Source organism: Pongo abelii, chromosome 4, assembly GCF_028885655.2.
Source record: "Pongo abelii isolate AG06213 chromosome 4, NHGRI_mPonAbe1-v2.0_pri, whole genome shotgun sequence".
Lineage (NCBI taxonomy): Eukaryota > Metazoa > Chordata > Mammalia > Primates > Hominidae > Pongo > Pongo abelii.
Genome location: NC_071989.2, coordinates 99,028,784 through 99,049,350, shown reverse-complemented (window position 1 = coordinate 99,049,350; position 20,567 = coordinate 99,028,784). Strand labels below are relative to the sequence as shown.

The 20,567-nt window shown below is 42.6% G+C and overlaps 1 long non-coding RNA gene across 6 annotated transcripts in view; it reads left to right on the top strand.

Moving 5' to 3' along the window:
- Nucleotides 1–20,567, top strand: part of LOC100938916 (uncharacterized) — a 106,459-nt gene that overhangs the window by 960 nt on the left and 84,932 nt on the right. For 2 of the 6 annotated variants that reach the window (XR_008525377.1, XR_008525375.2), the window contains exon 3: nt 309–1,243. This is a non-coding gene — a long non-coding RNA (uncharacterized LOC100938916). Of the gene's footprint in view, nt 1–308; nt 11,299–20,567 lie in introns of those variants that run through there. The other 4 variants (XR_008525373.1, XR_008525376.1, XR_010139994.1 and 1 more) reach the window with 4 other exon arrangements.

Here is a 20,567-nt window from a genome sequence, read left to right as displayed (position 1 = left end):
GGCTGGGATTACAGGTGAGAGCCACCATGCCCTGCCAAAGGCCTTTTCAAATCTAACGATGTATTCGCATTTCCACCTGTCTGCCAGCCCTTGCCCAGTTTGACCTGGGCACTCATTGCTGTTCTGGTGGTGAGTACTGCTGATGGTTCTTTTCCCTGCCCATCCTTGAGATGCTCCCTTCAATATGTCAAATGAGGACTCTCATTACATTTGGCTGTCATACATCAGCCACAACTGTCCTGCCCAGAAGAGCTGGCCTTGGCTTTAAAGCCTACATCCTGGCTGACCTTCTTTACTGCTTTATTAAGGAACCCAACTTGCTGTTTGGTATCACATGTGCTATACGTGCTGTTGATGAAACTGCTAAAGGAGCTGAATGTGACTGACATCTTTGGAAGGATGAGACTTAGCGTGCCTGTACAGTTGTGTCCAAATGCTGTCCTTATCTCCCAATGGAAAGGTATTGTAAATAAAGAGAAAGGTCAGAGGCTTATTTTAAACACTAAATATGAGCTAGGAGCTGTCCTAGACACTATGTAAAAGTTTTGTTTAGTTCTCACTGTAATGTTGGCCTTATGTTAGCATCCCATTTTTCAGACTGAGGAAATTATGGCTTAGAGAGGTTAAGAGACTTATTGAAGGTCACACAGCTCCACAAACTTTTGTGTAGATTGAATGTGTACATGGGTCTATGTGACTTTGAATCTTGTATTCTTTACATTATTGGAATATTTCACAGAAGGAAAATGACATATTAACATGGCAATAAGATTTCTGGTTCTAGTCTGATTATTGGTCTTCCAAGAGTGTTATAGGATGTATAGCCTGAGCTCTGAAGCTTTGTTCTGAAGCATGCTATCAATATGAACAAATTGGTATGGAAGGAAGCCACAAATTATATACTAAAATCTAGTTCATCAGAGGAAAATATAGTTCAATACATTTACATTCCCAGAACTGTTAATATTGAAGAATAAAACACACAGTGGGAAAGAGACGAAGAGAAAATACGCCTGTTTTTATGACTTGTTGATACCTGTGGGGTTTTTCCTTAAGCCTCACAACAATTTACAGCATTGCCAGCAGCATTCAGTACATTCAGAACAGGATCATTTCACCCACAGCTGAACTAGGGCCATGCCTGGGACAGACAGAGAATGGCCTTCCAGCAGACATGCCAAGAAGCAAGCCAGGGTCAGTGAGTGAAGAGGAGGGCAGGCCCATTTGAAGCAACACAGTTCATGTAAGTGTGATCTAACTGCTTTCACTGGAAATGGGTCAGACTCCAGTTGAGAGAACCAGGGGCCTGAATGACCCCAGCAAAATCACTGTGGCAATTCTTTCAATCACCTCTAAGAATATGGCCCTGTGACAACATAATGACGTTTGGATTAATGTCAGTCGGCTGTGTTTCCCCCTCCTTTCTTGCTTCCCCATAGTTGATTTGCCAAATTCTTTTTGTTTGCTTAAATACGCTAAACTAAACAGGATACATGATATGACAGTCCGTGATAAATTTACCACTGGGAATAGGGAAAAAGTATGGGATAAAGAAATAGGTCTTTTTCGCCTCTCACAGCTGTGATTCAGTTCTGACTCAAAAGGAAGTGTGCCACCTACTGAATCACAGAAACCACTTCCTGTGGCTGTTTGGTTTATTCTGGAGGAGCATCAGGCCAAGTGCTGCCCTGCCCTGACCCTGACTGGCTCTTCAGAGCCAAGGCATTCGCAGCTTGAGGTGGTTTGGCCTCAGACTCTTGAGAACATTGCATATTAAATTACAAGTGTTTCGTTTCCTAGCAAGGAGTCTTTAGCAACATGAAAACGAACGTGTGTTATTTGCAAACCAAGTGTATCATTACTGAACCTGAATATCCTTACTTTTTCATAAGGTACGTATTCCGGATGACCACTCTTAAGATCTGAATGTACACTGGTTCTGTTTTTCCTGAGGGGACCTTGGGCAGTCTGCAGGGTGGCATTTACCAGCTGAGGGACTTCAAGAGCACCCTTTAATCAGTGAAGCAGCACTCCACTTGTATTCACTCACTCAAAGTATTTTTGAGCATATACTTATTGCCATGTGCTGTGCTAGGTAGGGGTAGAGGGTACAGTGGTGAACAAGACCCCACAGCTCCTGACCTCATGGCTCATGTGTTCTATACCATAAGGGAATTATGCTGTGTCTCCCGGGGCAGGGGCCTTCCTCTGTTCACCATGCAACCCCAGCATCCAGTACCTGGCCTTGCATAAAGGAGGCTCTAAATCAAGCTTGTCCAACCCAAGGCCCATGGGCCACATGTGGCCCAGGATAGCTTTGAATGCAGCCAAACACAAATTTGTAAACTTCCTTAAAACATTATAAGATTTGTGTGTATGTGTTTTAGTCCATCAGCTATTGTTAGTGTTAGTATTTTATGTGTGGCCCAAGACAATTCTATGTGGCCCAAGGAAGCCAAAGATTGAACACTCCTGCTCTAAATACTTGTTTGTTGAATAGATAGATGAAAAGAAAGAAGGAGGGAAGGAGGAAAGGAGGGCGGGAGGAAAGGAAGAAGGGAGGGAAGAAGAGAAGAAAGAAGCAGAGAAAGGAAGAGAAAAGAAATTACGGCCAGCGCGGTGGATCACACCTGTAATCCTAGCACTTTGGGAGGCCTAAGCGGGCTGATCACCTGAGGTCAGGAGTTCGTAAGCCAGCCTGCCCAACATGGTGAAACCCCATTTCTACTAAAAATACAAAAATCAGCAAGGCGTGGTGGTGCATGCCTGTAATCCTAGCTACCTGGGCGGCTGAGGCAGGAGAATCACTGGAACCTGAGAGACGGAGGCTGCAGTGAGTTGAGATCATGCCACTGCACTCCAGTCTGGGCAACAGAGTGAGACTCTGTCTCAAAAAAAAAAAGAAAGAAAGAAAGAAAGAGAGAGAGAGAGAGAGAGAAAGAAAGAGAGAGAGAGAGAGAAAGAGAGAGAGAGAGAAAGAAAGAAAGAAGTTACCATTAGTTTTTTGTTGTATTTGCAAGCAGAGACAAAAGCACCAAGGTACTTGTTTCCTTCTGTAATTAGATTTTCAAATAGACTAAAAGTTTCTGCTCTTAGGTGGGTCTGGAGATTATCCAGTACCTCAGGACCTCAGGACACATGGGGTCTCCTGGTTGTTTTCTTTTCATTGTTGTTTTTTATTTTATTTTTATTTTTATTTTTTAACTTTAAAACAATTTTTTTGTAGATGAATATGCTTACATATGTTTGGGGTTTTTTTTTGAGACAGGGTCTTGCTCTGTTGCCCAGGCTGGAGAGCGGTGGTTTAATCACAGCTCACTGCAGCCTCGACCTCCCAAGGTAGGGACTGCAGGTGTGTACACTGGGGTGCACCACCACACCCAGCTAATTTTTAAATTTTTTTTTGTAGATATTGTCTCACTCTGTTGGCCAGACTGGTCTTGAAATCCTGGGCTCGAGCAATTCTCCTGCCTCGGCCTCTTAATGCGTTAGGATTACAGGTGTGAACACCGCACCCTGCCAGCATGTGGTCTCTTAACCAGAGGAGGCCTCTTCTGAACTAGGTAGAGGTCCTGAGAATTGATTCTGAGAGTAAAAGGCTCTCTGTTCTCCTCAGAATAGATTAGAAGCCCTAATGATAGAGCATCTATTATTCCTTTAGTGGTCCATGCCCAACAGATTCATCCAAGAATAGATGAAGATCTGTGTAATGTTGTGCAAGTAATCTAATCACCCCACGGAAGAGCTGTGACTTAAATTCTCCCAGCGTCGGCCCACCTGTTTTCATAAAGATCAATGTAACTTGTAAGTTTCCCCCGTCCTCCTCACCTATCATCATTTGACTAAGAAAACCCAGAAAACTAGGCTAGTTACGGTGGCCTATGCATACAATCCCAGCTCTTTGAGAGGCCAAGGTGAGTGGATTGCTTGAGTCCAGGAATTCGAGACCAGCCTGGGCAACAAAGGGAGACCCTGCCTATATCCCAGCTATGCAGGAGGCTGAGGCCAGAGGATTGCCTGAGCCTGGGAGGTTGAGGCTGCAGTGAGCCATGATTGCCCCACTACACTCCAGCCTGGATGACAGAGTGGGACCCTGCCTTAAAAATAATAATAATAGTAATAATAATTCATAAAGATACAGGAAACTAGATTATAATTGACGTTTTTGAAGTGAAATACTGTCTAGAATGGTGCTTGGCCAACAGTAAGCTTTTTGTAAGTAGAAGTCATTACTACTACTATTTCTTTCATTATTATTACCATTACTACTTTAAAAAAAAAACAAAAAAAACCCTGGACAACACACTGAAACCATTACTACTTCTACTACTATAACTTAGGTTGCACCTGATAAAGCCAGCAATTTTTCCAAGGTATGACAATGGCCTTATGTTTAATGATATAATTCTATGGCTCAGTGTATCTCAGCGTTTTTAAACCCTGCTCTTCTTTTGACAATTGTAAAAATCTTAAACTGACCTCCAGTTGAAATCCTCTGTCAAGAAGATATTGTCGGCCAGGGGTGGTGGCTCACACTTGTAATCCCAGCACTTTTGGAGGCGGAGGTGGGAGGATCACTTGAGGTTCGGAGTTCGAGACCAGCCTGGCCAACATAGTGAAACCCTATCTCTACTAAAAATACAAAAATTAGGCAGGCATGGTGGTGTGTGCCTGCAATCCCAGCTACTGAGGAGGCTGAGGCAGGAGAATTGCTTGAACCTGGCGGGGCAGAGGTTGCAGCAAGCCAAGATCACGCCACTGCACTCCAGCCTGGGAGAGACTATCTCAAAAAAAAAAAAAAAAAAAAGAAAGAAAGAAAGAAAGAAAAAGAAGAAATCCCCATCTCTTCTTTTATGTAGATTCTTCCTCACTTGAATAATACTTTTTTTCCCCAGTATCCTCCATATTATCCCAGAGTCAGCCCCTCTGTTTTTGTAAAGATCTATGTAACCTCCTCTAACTTTCCCAGTTCTCCTCACATGTCATATCATTTGGCTCAACAAAGGGCGGGAAGCTAGATTCTAATTGATATTTTGAGGCCGGGAGCAGTGGCTCATGCCTGTAATCACAGCACTTTGGGAGGCTGAGGCGGGCAGATCGCTGGAGGTCAGGAGTTCGAGACCAGCCTGGCCAACATGGTGAAACCTCGTCTCTACTAAAAATACAAAAAATTAGCCAGGCTTGGTGGCTTGTACCTGTAATCCCAGCTACTCAGGAGGCTGAGGCAGGAGAATCCCTTAAACCTGGGAGGAGGAGGTTGCAGTGAGCCGAGATTGCGCAATTGCACCCCAGCCTGGGTGACAGAGCAAAACTCCATCTCAAAAACAAACAAACAAACAAACCTGATATTTTCAAAATTGAGGCAATTATAACAGCTGTTTAGCCAAGAATTATGATAGCAATGATAGCAAGAAAATAAATTGGTTCACAAATGAGTCTCAGAAGCCCAATGATTTTTATTTTATTTTTATTTCTTGAACTTTTATTTTAGAATCAGGGGACACATGTGCAGGTTTGTTACCCAGGTATATTGCATGATGCTGAGGTTTGGAGTATGCATGAATCAAATCTGTCATCCAGGTAGTGAGTATGGTACCCAACAGATAGTTTTTTTAACACTTACTTCACTCTCTCCCCCAATCTTGTATTCCCCTGTGTCTACTGTTCCCATTTTTATGACCGTGCCAACAATAATTTTTTTCCTTTTTTCTTTAAATAGAGATGGGGGTCTCTATTTAAAGAGCTGCCCAAAGTGCTAGGATTACAGGTGTGATCCATTGCACCTGGCCCATGCCAACAATATTTTAAACCCTTATCTGCATGTACAAGTTTGCTACTGGTTTTGTTTGCTCAATAACACATCCCAAGCATCTATACCTGGCATATAGTACCAGCATGTAGTAGGTGCTTAATAAATATTTATTGAATAAATAAATTAGTTTGACATTAGTTTAACATTTCAAGTAAAACAAAATACCATTCAATTAATTCTCTTCTTCTACTTTTTTCTTTTAAGAGAGACAAATAGTCACACATACATCGGCAGAAGAGGATACAATTTCCTGTGTTTAAGTTTTTATGAGTTACTTTAGTTCAAATGTCACAGAAAATTATATTGAACTCTTGACCAATCTATCTATTTTTTCCATTGGAGTATTGACCCAAATAAGAAATAGCATCAAGGAAAAATTATTTTTTGGCAGAAAAATATTCTCTCTAAATTCTTGTGTGTTTTGTTTTGATTTTTTCCTTAGTGACTGGAGGCCAGTTTCAATCCACTGAAGCATAGATTCCAAATTTTCAATCTGGTTTTCTTGAGTAGTGACTGAATGCCAAAAATGAAGCAATGACACAACATCACCATCAAGACACTCCCCAGCACTCACACACATGCCAGAGTCCAACAGCAAGACACTCCCCAGCACGCACACACACGCCAGAGTCCAGGCCATATTCGGGTGGCTTGCAAGCTTCTTCCCCCTAGTATTTACTCTCAAAATAATGGTTTTTGTTTTGGTTTGGTTTGGTTTGTTTTTTTCCAAATACATTTCTTCCCTATATCTTTAACCAATTCTCATAAAATTTTGTCTAATACACTGGTCAGTGTATTCCAGACCCTAAAAGATAACATAAGGAAACTATCTATGACTAAAAGGTAATCAGGATCTTCTACTTATCCTTTTTTCCTTCCTTTTAAACTTTAATTTTAATACATTTAGGAGTGAAATGATGACAATAAATGCAAAGTAATTATTGAAGAAACAATAATTTTGTATTAGCTTACTGAAAAAAAAAAGATAACCAAATACATTTTGGCAGCCCCAAACGAGTCACATGTGTAATGCAGTGGGAGAGCAGTGTCCTGAAGGAAAATGTGGCCTGCTGGACAGCCAAGAGAACAGATACCCACTGCAAGTAATATGAGCTCTAAGTTTGGACCAGGCCCATGTCTGCTCTGAGACTTGGGGCAATTCACTTAATCAGAGCCTTAATCAGCTACAGACTAACAATATCCATACCCGCTACTCATTTGGTAAATCTCCTTTCTAAAGTTAACTCTATTCATTGTTCCATAATCCCATAAATTCTAGAATCTTTTCCTGTTATAGCCAAGTCGTCTATCATTGACAGAGATATTCACCTGGTTGTTTTGGCTTCTCTAATCCTCCTGGTGAGAACACCCCCAAGGGAGCTTTCAGTGGCATTTAAGGTCACTTGTGCTCTTGGGCCTAGAAACTGCCTTGATAGTGGTTTTAGCTCACATGAGGTGAGTCTTTATTATATGCCCAAACTCTTTATGCATTACTTCATTTAATTGTATACTAATCCTTTGTCATAGGTTATCAGAGTGTTTGACTATAAGTTACAGGAAGAAAAAAAACACAAACTCCAATTGACTAAAACAATGGGGCATTTTTTGACTCACATAACTGAGCGTCTAGAGAGAAGGCACCATCAGGTTTGGCTGATCAATCCTGTATCTCTGCCTTGTCTCCAGGTCCCCAGGTTCTGCCTCTGTCCTGACATCCAGTGTTGGATTCCTGTTCACATCAACTCCTCTCTGTAGGTTGGGCCATCAGACCCTACCTCCTTATTTATGTTGAGCAAAGGAGAGAGAATGCCTCTACAAACAATGAAAAAAGTGAAAAAAAAATCCTTCTCCTCCTTATAACTTTAGTTAGCTTAACTTTAGTCAGTTGCTTAGCTACTAAACAGTAGCTATTGGGAGGTGGGAAGGAACACTATTGTGTAATCAACTAAGGCTCATACAGAGGATTAGGGTTATCTGAATTGATTTGAATTAATTAGAATTTACTCTCAGAGCTGTGGCAATTCCTTGAATCACACTGATTGCTATAAAGTAGAAGAGGAATAGATTGAATTTTGGGGAGTCAACTACAATGTGTATTACAGGTAAATACTATGAATTTCCAGTTCACAGATGAGAAAATTGAGGCATGTGGTGGGAGGGAGGTTATGTAATTTGCCCAATATCACAGTTGAACCTAGGCAAAGGCCTATCTCCAGGTCTAAACAATTCAGTGACCTCCTGTGTACATTTCTGTCTCCCTTTTTTTAGAGTAGGGGTCTCACTGTGTCACCCAGGCTGGATTGCAGTGGCTTGATCATGGAGATCATGGCTTTCTGTAGCCTTGAACTCCTGGACTCAAATGATCCTCCTGCCTCAGCTTCCTGAGTGGCTGGGACTACAGGCTTCACAACACACCTGGCTATCCCGTGCACATTTCTTGAGAGCTTATGATATATAAGAGAAACTCCAAAATAAGGGGAGGGTGTGCTAAGGGGAAGACCAAAGCACTATCAAGAGGTGTATTCAATCTTACCCCTTCCATTTACTAGTTGTGTGACTCTTTTGAAAATGGGAATAATAGGCCAGGTGTGGTGGCTACTGCCTGTAATCCCAGCACTTTGGGAGGCCGAGGCAGGCAGATCACCTGAGGTTAGAAGTTCAAGACCAGCCTAGCCAACATGGCAAAACCCCATCTCTATTAAAAATACAAAAGTTAGCTGGGAATGGTGGCATGTGCCTATAGTTCCAGCTACTCAGGAGGATCACTTGAACCCGGAGGCAGAGGTTGCAGTGAGCCGAGATTGCGCTACTGCACTTCAGCCTGGGTGACAGCAAGACTCCATCTCAAAAAAAAAAAGAAAGAAAGAAAGAAAAGAAAAGAAAATGGGAATAATAAAACTTACTTACTGGAGCAGTAGCAAATATTACAATTTAGACCATGCAGAAGAATGTTTTTCAAAATGACATGACCCGGTAATATGATAGAAATGCAAATTCCTGTTACCGCACCAGACCCACCAAATAAGAAACTCTGGGGATGGGACCCAGGACTAAGTACTTCAACAAGCACTCCAGGTGATTCTAATGATTGTTAAAGTTTGAGAACCACTGGTCTAACACATTGCCTGGTACATAAGCTTTTATTTTGTTGTTATTGTTCTAAGGACAATGTGTGTATTGACTTCTGTTTCCAGGAGTTCATGACTTGGAGAACTAGGGAAAGGAAGACAAAAATTCTTTAATGCAGAACGATACTGATTGATAAATACCTGAATATAATACAGGTTAAATGTGCTTTGAAGATTTATAAAAGATTGAATTTATTTCCAGCAAGATGACTCTCAGAAGCCTTTATAGATTAGAGAAGAAATGGAAAGGGGAAAAAATAGTTATGAACTATAAAGCAGGGCAGACAAGTTTTCAATGGTTACTGCCAATGTGTATATAGAAAGTTAGCTTGACCGGGCAAAGTGGCTCATGCTTGTAATCCCAGCACTTTGGGAGGCCAAGGCGGGCAGATCACCTGAGATCAGGAGTTTGAGACCAGTCTGACCAACATGGTGAAACCCTATCTCTACTAAAAATACACAATTAGCCGAGCATGGTAGAGCACGCCTGTAATCCCAGCTACTCAGGAGGCTGAGGCAGGAGAATCGCTTGAACTCGGGAGGCAAAGCCTGCAGTGAGGTGAGATTGTGCCATTGCACTCCATCCTGGGCAACAAGAGCAAAACTCCATCTCCAGAAAAAAAAAAAAAGTTACCTTGAAATATATCAATACAAACAAATAAATTAGATATTTCATGTTGTACAGGAACAAAACCCATCAGAAGATGTCAGAAGATAAGGATTTTTGTCCCGATGCTACACTTACCAGCTGTCCCTCAGTGTTCTACTTCTTAAAATAAGAGAGGTTGGTCCTGATCCCTGGTTCTTAACCGGGGAAAATAAACTGGGGCCAGGGCATGTGCAGACTTAAAAATTATACAGGGCAATGTAGGCACGATCTGTTTAAGAAATACTGGACTAAATGGTCTCTAATCTGTGATTGTAGATTAAAGAATAATCAAGTGTTGGCCAGGCACAGTGGCTCACACCTGTAATTCTAGCACTTTGGGAGGCTGAGGTGTGTGGATCACATGAGGTCAGGAGTTCGAGACCAGCCTCGCCAATGTGGCAAAACCTCCTCTCTACTAAAAATACAGAAAATTAGCGGGGTGTGGTGGTGCATGTCTGTAGTCTCAGCTACTCGGGAGGCTAAGGCATGAGAATTGCTTGAACCTGGGAGGCAGAGGTTGCAGTGAGCCAAAATCACGCCACTGCGCTCCAGCCTGGGTGACAGAGTGAGACTGTCTCAAAAAAAAGAAAAAATAAATAATCAAATGTAAAGTTAACACATAAAGGAGACATGTAAATATTATTAAAATCTATATGACTATCTCTGCTTTTTAATTTTTTGCTCAATATCTGTATCTGAACACCTAATTAATGAAAGGAAAACATTTGTAATATGTAGCAACTAAAATGTCACCTTCTCTGTGGGGATCACAAAGTCCTTGGCAATCAGTACCATACCAGACAAGTGAGTATTGTCCTTCTCCTTTTCCAGATGGATAAACAGAGGCGACCCGAGGATAAAGGCCTTGCTCAGTGTCACACATTTCAGTCACTAAATAAGACACAATGGATGCCAGTATTCTCAACCCCTCACAATAAAGAGCCTTCAAGCTCTTGCAGTCAACAAGAACTTTTGGAATGATTTCACTGCCTGAAAAGGCAGATACATAGATGACATCCACAAATAGGAAGAAAATCAACCTGCACCTGAGTGTGTGGGCTCACTGACCCTAAGCAGTAGAGACAGAAGAAAAATAAAGTTTTAGCAAAGAAGGGTTCTGAAAGAAAGTAAATATAGCTCGTTATCAAGCGCTGTTTTTACACAGTAAAACAAGGGAAAAATTACTCTTCTTTAAGTAGTAATTCCTCTCTTGATTAAGTCACCTACTCATTCATTTAATAAATACATACTGATTGCTTTCTATGTGTTGAGCACTCTTCTCTGTATTGGAAATATAATAATGACCAAAGTTGACAATAGTAATAACAATAACAGCTAATATAGCAGGCACTAATAATTATTTGTTGAGTAAAATGTCAAAATTCAGTGTGAACAGCATTCTATTTGGGGCTGCATCCACTGACTATAACACAGCTAATCTATTGAATTTTCAGCTTTGGGCCTCTCTAACAGAAGAAGCTGTTGTTGGGCCTGCCTCTAGTTGGCGATGCATCCACCGATGAGAATGAATTTATGATCGATCACTCTTCCTGTAAAGGCCGCTGGAACTGACAGCATTGTGATTTTCTTTTACTGTTAGTTTTAAATTACTAGAACCAACTCAATTACTAGAACGAACTTTACTTGTTTGTTTCCTACTTACCAAAATAGTAAAAACAACATGTAAAATAAAAGTAATGCCATCTTAATATTGTTTTGATGACAAAACAGTGTTCCTTTCAGTTGTGCTTCAAATGGAATAAGACGCAAACAGGCTTGGTATGGTGGCTCACCCCTGTAATCCCAGCCTTTTAGGAGGGTAAGGTGGAAGGACTGCTTGAGGCCATGAGTTTGAGACCAGCCTGCGCAACATAGCAAGACCGTGTCTCTACAAAAAATAAAACATTAGCCAAGTGTAGTGGTGTGTGCTTGTGGTCCCAGCTACTTTTGAGGCTGAGGAGGGAGAATCTCTTGAGCCCAGAAGGTCAAAGTTGCAGTGAGCTGTGATTGTGCCATTGCCCTCCATCTTGGACAACAGAGCAAGACCCTATGTCGAAAAATAAATAAATAAAAGACACAAATATATTTGAGATTAACTTTCAGTGGTAAATTTGTTCCATATATGATTTTTAAGGTTAAATGCTTTGGAAGCTTTAAACACCATTTCAGCCCTTTTTAAATACCAACTTACACTGATGATGCTCTCAGATGTTAGGAAATCTTTTGAGCAGAAAATGGAAGTGGGGGTGTTGAGGCAGGGAGGAGAGTGATGCAATATTCCTTAGTGTCGTCCTGTGATTTCACAATTTGTTTTTCAATCTGTTTGGACTTTCAAAAGGGAAGACTCTCATATGTCAACAAGCTCGTGAACTGAAGCTTAAAACACTGGAAACAACAACTGTAGAGTTTCCAGTATATGTACATTTATGTATTCATGTTCCTTGATGGGAATGCTGGCTGGTGTGAATGTTCAATCTCCTGAGAAATGTAAATTTTTCTCTGACAGATTTATTAGCTTGCTGTATCTGAGCACATGAGCAAAAACACTGCCTAATAAAAAAATTTTCTCTCTCCTTCAAAGTCAAACTTGGAAGAAATGAAGGGAAATTGAGTTTTCTTTGCTTGGACAGTGTTCAACATTCTTGTAGTCAGTGTGCTCATGAAGATTACACACTTTTTTTTTCTTTTTAGACAGAGCAGCTAGGACTACAGGCGTGCACCACCACACCCAGCTAATTTTTGTATTTTTAGTAGAAATGGGGTTTTAACTATGTTGGCCAAGCTTGTCTCAAACTCCTGACCTCAAGTGATCCACTGGGCAGCTCTTTCTTTTTTTTTTTTTTTTTTAAGACAAAGTCTCACTCTGTCACCCAGGCTGGGGTGCACTGGTATGATCTCAGCTCACTGCAACCTCCGCCTCCTGGGTTCAAGCAATTCTCATGCCTTAGCCTCCCAAATAGCTGGAGCTACAGATGTGTGCCACCACGCCCAGCTAAGTTTTGTATTTTTAGTAGAGACGGGGTTTCGTTATGTTGTCCAGGCTGGTCTCAAACTCCTGACCTCAAGTGGTCTGCCCGCCTCGGCCTCCCAAAGTACTGGGATTACAGACGTGAGCCACCACGCCTGGCCATCTGGCAGTTCTTTATAGCAGTATGAAAATGGACTAATACACCCCATCTCTCCCAAAATAAAAAAAGTAGATAGGTGTGGTGGCACGCACCTGTAGTTCCAGCTGCTCAGGAGGCGGAGGTGGGGGGACAGCTTTATCCGGGCAGGCAGAAGTTGCAGTGAGCTGAGATTGGACCACTGCACTCCAACCTGGGTAACAGAACAACAGCCCATCTCAAAAAAAAAAAAAAAAAATTAACTGGGGATTAGATTGAAAAGATATAAAAATAAAGCTATTAATCTCTTACAGTCCCAGATATAAAGTATATGATCTCATGTTATGAAAAGTTCAATATAATTATGAATAAGAAAAAAGATTATTGTTCTCTTATGTTCACCAGTCTGAGTATCTATGATGAGTACCTATGAGAATCTCTGTTGGTACTTACCAATTAGCCCACTCACTGTCTCCAAGATTCTGTATGTTTTCCACCTTCTGTTGAGAGTATTTCTGGTACAGTATATACATAGTTAAGTAATAATAGTCAAGGAGAAAAGAAAAGAAAGTTCTGACGTGGCATTAAGAATAGCAGCAATAAGACCGGGCGTGGTGGCTCACGCCTGTAATCCCAGCATTTTGGGAGGTCGAGGTGGGTGGATCTCCTGAGGTCAGGAGTTCAAGATAAGCCTGGCCAACATGGTGAAACCCCATCTCTACTAAAAATACAAAAATTAGCTGGGTATGGTGGCGCATGCCTGTAGTCCCAGCTACTCAGGAGGCTGAGGCAGGAGAATTGCTTGAACCTGGGAGGCTGAAGTTGCAGTGAGCCAAGATTTTGCCACTGCATTCCAGCCTGGGCAACAGAGTGAGACTCTTTCTCAAAAAAAAAAAAAAAAAAAAGAAGAAGAAGAAGAATAGCAGCAATAAAATAGAGGAAATGACTGGCTTTGAGGCAGATTGTTTAAATAAAATATGCATGGTGGCTCACTCCTGAATGCCAGCACTTTGGGAGGCCAAGGTGGGTGGATCACTTGAGGCCAGGAGTTCAAGACCAGCCTGGCCAACATGGCAAAACCCTGTCTCTGCTAAAAAATACAAAAATTAACTGGGCGTAGTGGTATGTGCCTATAATCCCAGCTACTCGGGAGGCTGAGGCAGGAGAATCACTTGAACCAGAAAGGTGGAGGTTGCAGTGAGCCGAGATTGTGGCACTACACTCCAGCCTGGGCAACAGAGCAAGACTCTTTCCCAAAAATAAATAAATAGGCTGGGTGTGGTAGTTCACGCCTGTATTGCCAGCCCTCTGGGAGGCCAAGGAGGGCAAATCACTTGAGGTCAGGAGTTCAAGAGCAGCCTGAGCAACATGGTGAAACCCCGTCTCTACTACAAATACAAAACTTAGCCAGGCGTGGTGGCTCATGTCTGTAGTCCCCCCTGCTTGGGAGGCTGAGTCAAGAGAATCACTTGAACTTGGGAGATGGAAGTTACAGTGAGCTGAGATGGTGCCACTGCACTCCAGCCTGGGCAATAGAGTAAGACTCTGCCTCTGTTTTTTAAAAAAAGAAGAAAAGAAAAAAAAAGTACTGTATATTTCAAAATAGCTAAAAGAGAGGATTTTAAATATTTTTACCACAAAGAAAATGATAAATATTTGAGGTGATGTATATGCTAATTAGCCTGATTTGATCATTCATATGTGTGTGTGTGTGTGTGTGTGTGTGTGTGTGTGTGTGTGTGTATATATGGAAACATCACACTTTTCTCCATAAATATATACCTGTACAATTATTATTTGGCAATTAAAAATTAAAAAACTGGCCAAGTGTGGTGGCTCACGCCTGTAATCCCAGCACTTTGGGAGGCCAAGGCAGGCAGATCACGAAGTCAGGAGATCGAGACCATCCTGGCTAACATGGTGAAACACCGTCTCTACTAAAAAATACAAAAAATTAGCCGGGCATGGTGGTGGGTGCCTGTAGTCCCAGCTACTCGGGAGGCTGAGGCAGGAGAATGGCGTGAACCCAGGAGGCGGAGCTTGCAGTGAGCCGAGATTGTACCACTACACTCCAGCCTGGGCAACAGAGCGAGATCCGTCTCAAAAAAAAATAAATAAATGAAAATAAATAAATAAATAAATAAATAAATAAGTAAAAAACTATTTAAGTAAGTAAATTAGCCAACTAAATACAAAGTAATATAAATAGATTATACGGAAATAAAAGTCAAATTAAGTGTTTTATTGCCAGTTCCAGAAGCAAGCCTTTAAGACAATCTTTATTATTGTAGGACCCATAACTATGTATTCTCTCAATATTCTGAGATTTTTCTCATCTTTACTATACTACATTGTATTAATGGGTGCAACAAATATGTTTATTTACTTCAAGTCATAGTCAACTTTTCCATATAGATTAAGAATTATCCTTTTTTGTTTGTTTGTTTTTCTGGGACCAGGTCTTGCTCTGTCCCCAAGTCTGGCTAGCTCACTGCAGCCTGGAACTCCTGGGCTCAAGTGATCCTCCTGCCTCAGCCCCTAGAGTAGCTAGAACTATGCCCAATCCTCCTGCCTTGGTCTCCCTAAGTGCTGCAATTACAGGTATGAACCACAACACCGGACCTAGATTATGAATTATTCTTGTATACAGCTATGGCCTTGTCAGAGGAGTTTGAACCAAAGCAACTCCATCTTGAATAGGAGCTGCGTAAAATGAGGCTAAACCTACTGGGCTGCATTCCCAGATGGTTAGGCATGCTAAGTCACAGCATGAGATAGGAGGTTGGCTCAAGATACAGGTCATAAAGACCGTGCTGATAAAACAGCTTGCAGTAAAGAAGCTGGCTAAATCCCACCAACATCAAGATGGTGATGAGAGTGACCTCTGCTCATCCTCACTGCTACACTCCTACCAGAGCCATGACAGTTTACGAATGCCATGGCAACATCAGGAAGTTACCCTATATGGTGTATAAAGGGGAGGCATGAATAATCCACCCCTTGTTTAGCATATGATCAAGAAATAACCATAAAAATGGGCAACCAGCAGCCATCAGGGCTGCTCTATGGAGTAGCCATTCTTTTATTCCTTTACTTTTTTTTTTTTTTTTTGAGATGCAGTCGCACTCTGTCACCCTGGCTGGAGTGCAGTGGCACAATCTTCGCTCACTGCAACCTCCGCCTCCCAGGTTCTGGCAATTCTCCTGCCTCAGCCTCCTGAGTAGCTGGGATTACAGGCATGCACCACCAGGCCCACCTAATTTTTTTTATTTTTAGTAGAGATGGGGTTTCGCTGTGTTGGCCAGGCCGGTCTCGAACTCCTGACATCAGGTAATCCACCCCACTCAGCGTCCCAAATTGCTGGGATTACAGGCATGAGCCACCGCGCCCAGCCTTTTACTTTCTTAATAAGCTGACTTTCACTTTACTCTATAGATTTGCCTCAAATTCTTTTTGTGTGAGAGCCAAGAACCCTCTCTTGGGGTCTGGATCATACCCCTTTCAGGTTACAGCCTAACACAGCATTTTTAATCCTGTGCACTTAACACTTCTGTATAGAAAAAGAACATCACACTAGAATTTTGATGACAATAGATGACAATATGATGAATCTTATTATATGAAGTGTTAAACTTCTTAGAGCAGATATGGTACTAAAAATAAAATCCCACCTCCTCTAAAGTTCTTCTAGTCTCCAAGGCCATCATTTTTCATAAATACTGCAATATTTCTTCTACATCTTGCTAGTCTAAAAGTATTAATACTCTTTGCAAAGTGCACAGCTCATTACTAGGTAGTAACTTAAGCAAAGGAAGGAAGCTGGCAGGATCAATGATTTGTCACCAAGGTCTGAATCACAGGAGGTTGGTCTCTGGTGTATCCTCTTGGTCCAGAAAGTAGGAGGTGGTGGTCCAGTGAGCCAGGAATTGCCTGGCAGCATCAACATCCTGGCTGTTACTTGGGATAGGTTGCATTTTTTGGCTTTTGCTCTTGAACCAAAAGTTCAAGTGTGAAAACCAGGACTGACGCCTCTCTTCTGCTGAAGCCAGGTTACCCCCAGTTCAGCCAGAAGTTAGCTTGAGGGTGGAGTGGCGCAGCATTCCAGGAGTGGCACATGTCAGCAGGAGCTGTGCCAGGGCTGTGTCCCAACCGCAGAGCTGGGCTTGCCACACATCCTTCACTTCATTAGTATAGTGGATTTCTGGGTGACTGGGCAGAGACAATATTGAGACAGAATCAAGATGTGATTTACATGCTGGGTCTATTATCTCAGCTTTGGGAGGCACATATTAGATGAAAGTCAGGCTGTGGCCTGCAGAAATTAGGCCCTCGTCTCCACTGTACCTGGAAATGAACCCTTTTGTTTCATATTTCTTAAGAGTAAAGAGCTCATGTTTCTCCCTTTGCTTCTTTTTTCTTTCCTTTTCTTTTTGTTTTTGAAACGGAGTCTTGCTCTGTCGCCCAGGCTGGAGTGCAATGGTGCAATCTTGGCTCAGTGCAATCTCCACCTCCCGAGTTCAAGTGATTCTCCTGCCTCAGCCTCCGGAGTAGCTGGGATTACAGGCACGCGCCACCACGCCCCGCTAATTTTTGTATTTTTAGTAGAGACAGGATTTCACCATATTGGCCAGGCTGGTCTCCACCTCCTGACCTCAAGTGATCCACCCGCCTCGGCCTTCCCAAGTGCTGGGATTACAGGCATGAGCCACTGTGCCCAGCCTCTCCCTTTGCTTCTTTTGCATAACCAAATACTTTCAGAGCAGTGGTTCCCACACTGCATCAGAAAGAGGCAAACACATCCCAATCTCCCCTTCTGACATAACCTATCCCCTTATAATGCAGCCATTTGATATTCTCTTTAATACAAACAAGTTTTTAAAAAACCACAATGATAGATATAAATGGAAAAGAAAAGCAGTTATTTTCTCTCTACTCTCACACTCAACACAGAACACTTAAGTGACCAGGCGAGGTGCAGTGGCTCACGCCTGTAATCCCAGTACTTTGGGAGGCCGAGACAGGTGGATCACCTGAGGTCAGGAGTTTGAGACAAGCCTTGCCAACATAGTGAAAACTCATCTCTACTAAAAATATAAAAATTAGCCAGGTATGTTGGTGAGCGCCTGTAATCTCAGCTGCTTGGGAGGCTGAGGTGGGAAAATTGCTTGAACCCAGGAGGCCGAGGTTGCAGGGAGCTGAGATTACACCACTGCACTCCAGCCTGGGCAACAGAGCTAGACTCCATCTCAAAATAAATAATAATAAAAAAAATACTTATTTGACTAGACATGTAGGATTTTTGCCACACACCAAGCAATTTTCCAGCACATACCAACTGGGTGTCTTCTAATTCATTTAGGACACCGTCTACTTGGAGATAGTGTCAGATCTCACAGATTTAGGTCTCCATTTCATGAGACTGGTGCCTATTTCAAAGGTCAATCACAAGTCCTAGGTTGTGACCTGTGCTTCTGGCCAACCTGCTATAAATCAGGGTTCCCACAGTCCCCCTAACCCCTCACTTTGGGTTCAATAATTTAGACAACACAGGGAAACACTGTACTTATGTTTACTGGTTAATTATAAAGGATGTTACAAAGGATATAGGTGAATAGCCCGATGAAGTTATGGATAGGACAAGATATGGAAGAGGCAAGGTGTCGGGGGACATGGAGCTTTCATGCCTTTTCTGGGCACACTGATCCCAGCACCTTCACATCTTCAGCAACCCAGAAGATCACCGAATCTTGTTATTCAATAATTTTTATAGAACTTGGCCAGGCACAGTGGCACACACCTGTAATCCCAGCACTTTGGGAGGCCAAGACGTGCAAATTACTGAGCTCAGGAGTTCCAGACCAGCCTGGGCAACATGGCAAAACCCCCTCTCTACAAAAAATACAAAAAGTAGCCAGGTGTGGTGGCATACGCTGGTAGTCCCAGCTACTTGTGGGGCTGAGGCCAGAGGATCGCTTGAGCCCAGGAGGTTGAGGTGCCAATGCAAACACCTGGGTAACAGAGCCTCCTTTTTTTTTTTTTTTTTTGAGATGGAGTCTCACTGTGTTGCCCAGGCTGGCATGCAGTGGCGCGATCTCAGCTCACTGCAAACTCTGCCTCTAGGGTTCATGCCATTCTCCTGCCTCAGCCTCCCAAGTAGCTGGGACTACAGGTGTCTGCCACCACACCCGGCTAATTTTTTGTATTTTTAGTAGAGACGGAGTTTCAACGTGTTAGCCATGATGGTCTTGATCTCCTGACCTCGTGATCCACCTGCCTCGGCCTCCCAAAGTGCTGGGATTACAGGCGCGAGCCACCACGCCTGGCCTCCGAGCATCTCTTAAGAAAAAAAAAAAGAATTTTTATATTAATAGATCTTTATCTCCAGCCTCTCCCCAACTTTCCTGGAGGTTGGAGGTTCCAAACCTCTAATCACTAGGTCTTTCTGCTGATCACCCCCATCCTGAGACTGCCCGAGGGGCCCCACCCTAATTCACCTCATTAGCATGAACTCAGGTGTTATCAAAGCTGCATATTGCAAATAACAAAAAAACACTCCTGTCACTCCAGAAATTCCAAGTGTTTCAGGAGCTCTGTGACAGAAATCAGAGACAAAGACCATGTATATTTCTTTTTTTGTTTGTTTTTGATATGGTGTCTCACTTTGTCACCCAGGCCGGAGTGCAGTGGCGTGATCTTGGTGCACTGCAACCTGTACCTCCCGGGTTCAAGCAATTCTTCTGCCTCAGCCTCCCAAGCAGCTGGGATTACAAGCACGCGCCACCACACCCAGCTAATTTTTGTATTTTTAGTACAGATGGGGTTTTGCCGTGTTGGCCAGGCTGGTCTCGAAATCCTGACCTCAGGTGATCCGCCCACCTGGGCCTCCCAAAGTGCTGGGATTACAGGCGCGAGCTACCGCATCCGGCTGACCATATGTATTTTATATTATACTATAGACTATACTAATGGGGGAAAAATCTGAGTTGTAAAAATGAAGACAAAGTTCACCTCACCAGTCGTTTTCACTTTCACTCTCTGGAGGTAATATTACACTGAATTTTTTGTTTTTTAAGAGACCAGGTCTTGGTCTGTCGCCCAGGCTAGAGTGCAGTGGCATGGTCATGGCTCACTGCAGCCTTGACCTCCTCGGCTAAGTGATCCTCCCACCTCAGCTTCCCAAGTAGCTGGGACAGGCGTGTGCTGCTGCGCCCAGCAAATTTTTAAAATTTTTGTAGAGACGGGGGCTTACTATGTTGCCTAGGCCGGTCTCAAACTTCTGGGCTCAAGTAACCCACCCGCCTCTGCCTCCCAAAGTGCTGGGATTATAGGCGTGAGCCACCATATCTGGTCTACTGTGAACATTTTAATGTGTTTTTTTGGACTTTTTCTAAATACGTGCAAATATTATGTATGTAGGTATGTCTGAGTTTTTGGGTTTTGTTTTGTTTTTACAAAAATGAGATTTCAATGTTCTCTTTACCTGTCAAAATGTGTGTGCAGATGTCAGTTGGAAGAGATGCCAGATGTAAATTTACCTCCCTCCCCTCCCTCTGAGGCTTGCTTGCCCCATGCTGTGGTTCTGTGTGACCTCATGACAGGAGAGATTTCTGTGGCATTCAGGCAATGCAGCAGGGGTCTGGCCACTGACACAACAAACTTGTGGTTTTCAAATGCAAGTCATACAGCCAAGACACAGGTGCTTGGGTTTCAGCGCCTTGCATAGTCCAATGTCTGACTGATTTTTAACCAGCTAGTGAATAAATTTGTAATAAATGATCCAGCTGAAGATTTCAATGATTTAACTGCAATGAAATTGCAATGAAACTTCCCAGTGGCTAAAATTTTGTGGTTCACATTTGCACTGCTGTTAGCAC